The following is an 8,891-nucleotide window of genomic DNA, read 5'->3' on the forward strand; positions in this document are numbered from 1 at the left end:
GAGCAGACTCAGCTGGTGCCTGCACCTGCGGATCCAGCACAGGTGAGGACCCTCCAGGCTCAAGCCCCAGCCCCAGCTCAGCTGGTTCTGGAGGCGGGGACTCCTGTGCAGGCTGGGATTCCTCAGGTTCAGCCTCCAAGTCCGAATCCCAGGCCATCACAGATTTCCACTTTCACCTCCTCCTGCAACTTTGCTCAATTTCTTCTTTCAAGCAGAGAAGCAGCACTCCAACACTCCATTCAACTTAGCAGTGTTCACAGTGGATTCCAAAACACAGTCAGCTTGCTTCACATAAAAGGGAGTCTCTCCTTCACTAGGTGCCTCCCATGTGACCAACATTAGCGAAATCACATGAGAACTACTAGAGACATCTCTAGAATTCAGGGACCAACCAATCAAATTTAAACACATGGTAATGCATACAAGCATTTGCAATCTCAGTGAATTACACTACTGTACTTAACACACAATGATCGAGGGTGTGGAGAAACTCGCCTGTGAGGAAAGCTCAAAGGGGGCGCACATGATTCCCCCCTCACTGAACCCCCACAACAACCCTGTGAGGTAGGTTTCTATGCCAGGATAATTGGCACCTTCTTAATTTCTACAGGTCAGGCTGCCACTAAAAGCACAATGAAAAGTTGGCTCACCTAAATGCATTAATTACAAAGCTATAAAGCTCAAGCATAATTGTCTGAGTAAGTGCTAATTTGAATTAAGGTGCTTCAAGTTAATCTGAATAATTGTCTAGTCAATTTGATTTGCGTACTTTAAAAATCCCCCCCTTATTTACGCAATACAGTGTGCTTACATAATTGCCATGCCTTTTTCAGCAGACTTCCTCTACCTAGTAACAGCCCGACATTCAACAGATACAACATCCAGATCACAGAGAGATATTGTGCGGGGGAAATCCCCTGCTGCAAGCCTGTAAAAGTCTACTCAGAATCAAGCCATGCTGAGCTCAGTGGGACTAAATCCTAGGTGAGCATGAGTGGGATTTGCAGCCAAAATGTATTGCTGTAGAAAATAATGCCTTGTAGGACTTCCCTGGGTTCTGATGTCTCAGTTTTCCACATTTCCTTTCCAGAAGAAGTCAATTACTCCCACACCACCATCCTTGACCATTGTCCATGCCATCTGCAGCAGACAGAAAATGAAATTCAACATCACTAAAAGGCCACAGATTCCCCATCCCTGATCTAAACACACTATTACAGTGGAACATCGGGTTAAGTACTTAATTCGTTCCAGAGATCCGTTCTTAACCTGAAACTGTTCTTGACCTGAAGCACCACTTTAGCTAATGGGGCTCCTGCTGCTGCCACACCGCTGGAGCACGATTTCTGTACTCATCCTGAAGCAAAGTTCTTAACCCGAGGTACAATTTCTGGGTTAGCGGAATCTGTAACCTGAAGCGTATGTAACCTGCAGCATATGTAACCCGAGGTACCACTGTACTCTAGTTGTGTCTGTGGCTAGATCTAGACGCATTAAAAAAAAACCGTTTCAGGAAAATGCGTTGTAAACATCATAACGGGAAATCACGTTGTGGAAAGACAGAACTCTGCAGCGCCATCTGGTGTCTCAGTGTTACAACGCATTTAAAATGCTCCCCCCCTTTTCTCTTTTTACTAATGTAGCTGAGTCCCGTGATTTGTTTTAAGCTGCTTTTAACGCTGTTTCTTTTAAAAATATATATTGCTGTAACCTGCCCTGGCACCTTCTAATCATCATCAAGTTTGTGGGCATCTGATAAGAACTGAGAATTGTCATTTCTGCTCGTCCCAGAACTGTTAAAGGGTATTTATTGCAAAAGAGAAGGCAGCTGCTCTTGTCAAGGATCTGAAAAAAAAACACAGTTTCAACCTCCTCTCCTCAGCCTGGCTCTTGTATCTTCAGCGCTTTTCGCTTGCTGCATTTTTGTGTGCTGAGCGACTGACAAAGTCACATGAGAAGCAGGACCTCATTTTTTATTTTTTATTAAAGAGATGGCAACTCTAAAAGGAAATGATGGTTTGCAAACTCTGGGGTAGGGGCCTAGAGCCCCAGAACATTACCACCCCTAAGGGCCCAGTATTTTTCTCTCTGCAAGCCTGACTGGTGTTAATTTCTCCTTTCTTTAGGTCTGCCACATTTCTAACATTGACACTGAACAGGTGTGACTGTGTGACCGGGCAAATAAAGTCCTGTTTCCTTACAGCTCGGGAGGAATGGCCTCTTAACGCTTAACCACAGGCTCGCAAAGCAAACTCCTGGGAATTGAGCTGTCGAGAATCTGAGCCATCCAGGCAGAGATCAATGGCACAGAGAAGCTAGCAAGACAGCATCTATCATGTTGACGTCGTCTTGCAGAATGAGAGGAAATAGAGACTGTGGTCTGAATGCCATACTGTGCCTCATCCTCACTCGTTCCTTTGCTGCCCTCTCCCAATCTCTGTCCGTCCGTCCTGGTACTTTGCTTGCTATGGTGGGGGGCAGGGGCAAATTAACAGGTTGAGCTGTCCTGTTCAGTTTATCTCCATGCTGGCAAAATGCTTTCCCTGCTAGATCTCGGCATCATCAGCTGCTGTTAATGGCCCAGGACTGGTAAAAAGAAGAACGATGTTCTAGTCCATGGGTAGGCAAACTAAGGCCCAGGGGCCAGATCCGGCCCAATCGCCTTCTCAATCTGGCCCGCAGACGGTCCAGGAATCAGTGTGCTTTTACATGTGTCCATTTATTTAAAATACACCTCTGGGTTATTTGTGGGGCCCACCTGGTGTTTTTACATGAGTAGAATGTGTGCTTTTGTTTAAAATGCATCTCTGGGTTATTTGTGGGGCATCTTCTGCTCTGCTCAGTTGCATGGGAGCCTTTCAGCTGCAAGATGGTGGCATGCCGACGGCAGCTCCAGGTTATAATGCTTTTTACATGAGGACGTGCCCTGCACCTTGATTCTCTGACTGTGGGGGCTGACAGAAATCTGGCTTGGTGAAGGAGGTCTCAGCTGACACCAACTTGTTCTGGCAAATGTAGCGCTGCTCTGCTGTAAATCACTAGCAGGCTGCAGCTGCAATATTTATAACCTCCTTTTTGCCTTCACAACACTTATTGAAAGTCTCTTATTTAAGGCCCTCATAAATTTTAACGGATACGCTGAAAATTCCATTAGGCGGGCTTGCCTGGATCATTCTCGCACCTGCATTTATGTCAGAAATTCATATTTAGTATTTCAGCTACCACCGTTTTTAATTTTACTGTTGTCGTTGCTTTGATATCAATATTTAAGCACCTAAAAACAGCATGATGAGCTACACATAGATTTCATACTCATTCACAACTGCTTGTCATGCGAAGGAGGGTTGCCACTTTTTAAAAACTCGCCCTGCTTCTGACAGCAGCCTGACACACGGGAGTTTTAGCCGGCGAAATGTTACTCACCACTTAATCACCAGGCTAGGAAATGCTTTGCCTGTTAAAATTTCGCTTCCAAATTTCCTCTCCAAGAGGATCATGTAACAAATATGTACTCACGTTGTCATTGTGAACGAGTCTTTTCAGGATCATTACCCACTGACAACAAGAATTTATATGAGTGTAGTAACTTCCATCCTTCCTCAGCCATATTTTTAAAGTACTGCTGCCTCTAAGCTTCAGATGCAGTTCTTTAAAAAAGAAAAAGGAAAAAAAGATTGAGGTGAAAGTAAGGTTGCCAGCGTTTTAACTGGCCTCTGTAGCTGTACTTTTAGCTGTGGTGTGATCTGCAGACATTAATAATAATAATAATAATTTTATTTTTATACCCCACCCATCTGGCTGGGCTTCCCCAGCCACTCTGGGCGGCTTTCAACAAAATATTAAAATGCATCAAACATTAAAAGCTTCCCTAAACAGGGCTGCCTTCAGATGTCTTCTAAAAGTCTGGTAGTTGTTGTTCTCTTTAACATCTGGTGGGAGAGCGTTCCACAGGGCAGGTGCCACTACCAAGAAGGCCCTCTTCCTGGTTCCCTGTAACTTGACTTCTCACAGCGAGCGAACCATCAGAAGGCCCTCAATACTGGACATTAACTGGTGTAATACTTAACTTTTTGTTGTGAAAATCAATCAGCTACTAAGAGCAGAGAAGCAGAGGCAATTCCCCCCGCAACTCTCAGAGTAGCTATAAAACTGCTGAGACACCCTTTTTTTAAACTAGTATACTCTGCAATGTAAAATTATTATCAGTTCAGAAGCTGGGATGGCTTTCCTAATCCCAGGAGTGTCTTTGGAAAATAGGGACACTTGGAGGGTTATAGCAGCAGCATCTTCTGTGGCCTGAGGACAACATGGGGCATGCAGCTGGCTGTCTGGCACACATTGCTCTGTCCTCTAACATCTCAGTTTTGATCCCCGCTGCTTAGTTTCCGCCCCTGAGGCAGCTGCCTCACTCTTCCTGCAAATATGTGCAGCTCTGAAATTCCTTGGACTTAGCTACTGTCAGGGAACTGCCATCGGCTCAGGGGCGAGAGGGGAAAAGCCGGATGAATTACCGAGAGCCCCCAAAGATCGTGGGAAGCAGCACTTCCTCAGCAGAGGAAGGTAGCCACACCTCTAGTGGAGAGGAGATGCAGGGCTCGGAGGAGGTGAGGTGGTGCCAGGACACCTTGGCTGAGCAAAGCGGGGAGGAGAGAGGTCCCCCATTACCCATGCCCTCCTTGCACAGTAGGCTTCCGCGCAGAGAGCGGAGGCGCAGACTGGGCGTCAAGAAACTACTCTGCTGGGGAAGGTTTAAGGACCGCCCACTCGCAGATTCTGCCAGTGAATGAGCAAGACACGGAATAGAGGCGCTCTGCGTTCCAAAGGTTTTTTATCACTGATAAGAAAGCTTTAAAACAGACTATTGAAGCACATTGCCTGATTGCTCTCGAGCGACCAACCTATACCTCTAACAGCTACGTTAGGAAAACACACACGTTTTAAATGCGTTATAACGCAAGGTAGAGGAGTTGGAGCTTATTACCTCTCGGCAGAAAAGTATCCGGGACTGCTGTGTTATGGTCCTTTTAGAGACGTGGCTGGATCCCTCCTTTCCACAGGGACTTCTGCAGCTAGAAGGACGCTCAGTAATTAGAGCGGATAGAACCGCTGAATCCGGGAAGAGCAGAGGAGGAGGAATTTGCGTTTATATAAATAACAACTGGAGCTCGGACATCAAACAAATGGACACGCATTGCTCTCCTGACTTGGAGTACCTAGTGGTGAAGTGCCGCCCTTTTTATTTGCCACGTGAGTTTAATGTTGTTATAATAACAGCGGTGTATATACCTCCCGATGCAAACACTACTACAGCTATGGGCCACCTGCTAACTGCTATTAGCAAACAGCAGCGGGCCCACCCGGATGGAGCATTTGTGGTTGCTGGTGATTTTAACCGAGCCGATTTAAGGACTGTGCTTCCTAAGTTCCACCAGTATGTTGATTGTCCCACTAGGGGGGGAAATACCCTGGACCGAGTATATAGTAACATCATGCATGGATACAAGACCAAGCCCTTGCCCAATTTGGGGCAGTCAGACCACATATCTTTACTTATGATACCATCATATAGACCTCTCGTATGCAGAATTAGACCATCAACTAGAGAGATACGAGTGTGGCCAGTAGGTGCATCTGAGCAACTTCAAGATTGCTTTCGGAGCACCGAGTGGTCGCTTTTTGTGGAGAATAATGTGGACACATACGCTTCAACAGTACTGTTCTACGTTAAAAGCTGCATTGATGTTGTCACTACCACCAAACAAATACGGGTGTTCCCTAACAACAAGCCCTGGCTAAACAGGGATGTGTATCTTCTGTTAAAGGCAAGAAATGCTGCTTTTCATTCTGGTGATGCGCAACAGTATAGAGAAGCCAGAGCCAAATTGAAAAAGGGCATTAGGAATGCCAAAGCTATGTACTGCCGGAGGATTGAAAAACATTTTGAGAGCTCCGACCCTCGTCGAGTATGGCAAGGCCTGCGACAAATCACAGGGCAAAATATTAAAAACGAACTGGCCAGTAGCAGTGCGCACCTGGCTGATCAACTGAATCAATTTTTTAGTCGCTTTGAGGTGGGAACTGGAACTACCGTCACTACAGCATTGGCTACCAGCACATCATCAGAAACTACTACTGATAGACAACCATTTTTATTACAGACCTCTGACGTACAACGTGCCTTTCGGAGCATTAACATTAGGAAGGCAGCTGGACCGGATGGAATTATGGGACGGGTTATTAGGGACTGCGCTGCAGAATTAGCTGGGGTATTTACGGACATTTTTAACCTATCCCTGTTGCAGGGTTCTGTCCCTACCTGCCTGAAGACATCGATTATAGTGCCAGTCCCCAAGCAGTCAGTGGTGGTATCTCTCAATGACTATAGACCAATAGCTCTAACATCTGTTGTTATGAAATGTTTTGAGAGATTGGTGCTAGATCATATTAAGGCTGGTCTTCCATCCACTCTAGACCCGTTCCAGTTTGCATACAGAAGAAACAGATCTACTGATGATGCTATTTCCATCGCTGTCCATACTGTACTGAGTCATCTAGAACGACAGGGAACCTACGCAAGGCTGTTGTTTGTGGACTACAGTTCTGCCTTCAATACAATTCTGCCAGACAGGTTATTTCTTAAAATGACCAATTTGGGTATACATCAGAAGATCTGTCTGTGGGTAAGGAATTTCTTGACTGATAGGCCGCAGACAGTGAGAATGGGACCTTACTATTCTTCTACTCTAGTATTAAGCACAGGAGCCCCTCAGGGATGTGTGCTAAGTCCCTTTCTCTATTCCCTGTACACATTTGATTGCACCCCACTGTATAAGTCCAACACAATCATCAAATTTGCGGATGATACAACAGTGGTGGGGCTCATTAGTGAGAACAATGAGACTGCTTATAGGAAAGAAGTACAGGGGTTAATTCAATGGTGTAAAGAAAACAATCTTATGCTTAACACCAAAAAAACCAAAGAACTCATAATTGACTTTAGGAGAAAGAAAAGTGTATTTTTACCATTGTACATAAATGGCGAGGAGGTGGAGAGGGTTGGTAGTTTTAAATACCTGGGCATTTATATCTCTGAGGACCTCTCATGGACTGCAAATATTAATATGGTTGTGAGGAAGGTGCAGGGGAGGTTGTATTTCCTGAGAATGCTCAGGAGACTGAATCTATCTCAGCACCTACTTCTGTCCTATTATCACAGTACCATTGAGAGTGTCTTAACCTATAGTGTATTATCGTGGTATGGGAGCAGCTCCGAAACGGATAAAAAAGCTTTACAGAGAATAATTAAAATTGCCCAGAATGTTATTGGGCTCCAACTACCAACCCTGGATGAGATCTTCACGTCTCGCACTTTGAAGAAGTCACACAATATCCTGAGAGATCCCACCCATCCTGCTCACAACTTCTTTGAACTGTTGCCTTCGGGCAGAAGATATAGGACAATGAAAACACGAACCACACGCCTTCTGAATAGTTTCTATCCAAGAGCTCTGATTGCACTAAATAATGATCTCAGGGCCAGTTGCAAGAAATAGCAAGCAGGGAGTAGGAAGGAATGAGATAGGTTTTAGGTTATGTTATGCTTTTAAATAGGTTATGTTATATTCTGGATTATGTTATGTTTTATAGATTATGTCTGAATAGGATGAGAGTGTTGGAGATACGTGTAAATGTGTATGTGAACCCGGTCTTTGGGGGGGGTTTGATTTTCGTTGTTGTGTATACTGTGTATATACGGACAATGACAATAAATTTATCTAAACACTGTGGCACCAGATGGCGCTGCAGAGTCTTTCAGCAACGTGATTTCCCATTATGATGTTTACAACGCGTTTTCCTGAAACAGTATTTTCTTTTTTTAATGGGCCTAGATGCAGCCCTTGTTTCCTTTTCCTCTGACTTTTACAAATATGGCCAATGACCTCTTGCTCGACTAAGGAATGTTTCAACTTCTCAAAACTCTTTTGAAAAAAAGTTGGAGGTTGATGGGCTCTGTCCCCCCCCCCCCTTTTAAAAATCCTATAGAATCAAACAGATATATGTAGGTCAGCTGCAAAATAAGTTTGGTCCTGATAGAGGCTACTTCTCCTCAATCCCTCCTCTCTTTCCCGCCCCCCTGCTGTTCAGGAGATAAAGACTGACACTAAGACAGACCAGAGGAGACAGTTAGTGAAAAGTGAGCCGAATGAATGTGACTCTTGTAACAAAGCGTTTGAATTAGCAGCAGATGAAAAGTAAATGGAATTAATTCCAGCGTTCAAACATCCAGTAGATGTTTATCAGTGTAAAGAAACAGATGCCGTGAGAGGCTATTGAACTGCGCAGTGATGCAGAAAACTGGACTGTAGTTTTGCTTTTGAAAAAACAGCAGTGGGAGAAAAGACTTGGTTACAGAATAAGAAAACAACTAGTCAAGAAATGACACTCCTTGATCTTGCAAGATTCCACTGAGGCAAAATTAAACTTTCCCTACTTTTACAGAGAGGATTTGTTCAGCTAGAACTCTGCACATGTTCCATGGATTTAATTTGAGTATCGCACTGAAGAGGAAGCACAGGGATAGCACATGTAATCAGAGTATGCTTAAGCCAGGTATAAGCTAAGCTTGGGGAAAGTTGCAGTAAAGGGTAAAGGGATCCCTGACCATTAAGTCCAGTTGTGGCTAACTCTGGGGTTGCGGCGCTCGTCTCGCTTTATTGGCTGAGGGAGCCGGCGTACAGCTTCCGGGTCATGTGGCCAGCATGAGTAAGCCGCTTCTGGCGAACCAGAGCAGCACACAGAAACGCCATTTACCTTCCCGCCAGAGCGGTACCTATTTATCTACTTGCACTTTGACGTGCTTTTGAACTGCTAGGTGGGCAGGAGCAGGGACC

At 44.9% G+C, this 8,891-nt stretch overlaps 1 long non-coding RNA gene across 1 annotated transcript; it reads left to right on the forward strand.

Moving 5' to 3' along the window:
• The first annotated feature begins 522 nt into the window (after positions 1-522).
• On the forward strand, positions 523-2,347 carry LOC310753153. The gene is made up of 3 exons (XR_014543237.1): positions 523-564; positions 834-984; positions 2,127-2,347. It is a non-coding gene; the product is annotated as an uncharacterized lncRNA (long non-coding RNA).
• The last annotated feature ends 6,544 nt before the right edge of the window (positions 2,348-8,891 follow it).

Source organism: Podarcis filfolensis, assembly GCF_964270895.1.
Source record: "Podarcis filfolensis genome assembly, chromosome: 17".
Lineage (NCBI taxonomy): Eukaryota > Metazoa > Chordata > Lepidosauria > Squamata > Lacertidae > Podarcis > Podarcis filfolensis.